Source organism: Ceratotherium simum, chromosome 33 (assembly GCF_057802395.1).
Source record: "Ceratotherium simum simum isolate JZ-2026a chromosome 33, ASM5780239v1, whole genome shotgun sequence".
Lineage (NCBI taxonomy): Eukaryota > Metazoa > Chordata > Mammalia > Perissodactyla > Rhinocerotidae > Ceratotherium > Ceratotherium simum.
The window spans coordinates 22,926,368-22,927,579 of NC_141932.1; the positions used below are offsets into that span (position 1 = coordinate 22,926,368).

The 1,212-nt window shown below is 43.6% G+C and overlaps 1 pseudogene; it reads right to left on the reverse strand.

Annotated features, from left to right (window-relative positions):
* Window positions 1–632: 632 nt before the first annotated feature.
* Window positions 633–947, reverse strand: LOC147912889 (NADH dehydrogenase [ubiquinone] 1 beta subcomplex subunit 2, mitochondrial pseudogene; annotated as a pseudogene).
* Between the last annotated feature and the right edge of the window lie 265 nt (window positions 948–1,212).

The window sequence follows — 1,212 nt, forward strand, 5'->3', positions numbered from 1 at the left end:
CACCAAGAATGATGTTAGGAGCAGCGGGAGTGCTAGTGAGTCAGGAGCTAAAATCGTGGAGAAGTGAGGGGTAGGGATCATCATCAACTGATGAATAGATAAACAAAATGTGGTACATCCATACAGTGGAATATTACTTGGCCACAAAAAGGAATGAAGTACATCCTATAAGATGGGTGAACCTTGAAAACATGCTAAGTACATAAGGCCAAACACAACAGGTCACATATTGTATGATTCCATTTACACAAAATGTCCAGAATAGGCAAATCCATAGAGACAGAGAGTAGATTACTGGTTGCTAGGGGTCGAAGGGAGGTGACTGCTATTGGGTATGGAGTTTCTTTTTGGAGTGATTAAAATGTTCTGGAATTAGACAGTGGTGATGGTTGCACAACTTTGTGAAGATACTAAAAACCACTAAACTGCACAGTTTAAAAGAGTGAATTTTACGGTATGTGAATTATATCTCAATAAAGATGTTATTTAAAAAAAAGTCTGATCTTGTCATTCTTGTTTTTTTTTTTCATTCTTGACCAAAACACTTCCATTTACAACTTTAATGTACAATATGAATCCCATGATTTCTTAAAATTCTCACCCAGCTCTTGTAAAGAGTTGAGTCTATACTTTCAGTCTTCATTATCGGGATGGATACCTAATTCTTCATCTATCCACTGGGAAGGATCTGGATATGGAAAGTGACCCAGCACAGCATCTGAGTCATGCCAAAAGCACCAGAATCCAGAACCACATGGTTGAACTGAAGAACTTGGCTTGCATACCTGGGATCTGGTCAGCTGGGGAAACTGTCTGTACTGGGGCTTGATATGCACACTGCTGCCAGCATGACGGACTCCACTACCTCCAGCTGCCCACGCACTGTGGCCTCTGAACAGGCGCCATCTGATGTGAACCAAAGGCACCAGTCTCATCAAAGCCAACATGCCAGCCCCTTGTCACTCTGGGTTTTAAACCCTCTCATGGTTCCTTTTCATGCCAAAGTCCTCATCCTCACCATGTCCCACTAGGCCCCCCACACCTCTCTGAACGTGTCTCCTCTCACACGCCCCACCACTTGCTCCACCGTCACACTGGTCTTCCTTCAGTTCTCACTTCACGGCATTTGCTTGCTGTTTCCTCTGCCTGGAATGTTTTTCCTCAGCTATTCCTATGGCATGTGAATACACACACACACACACACACACACAC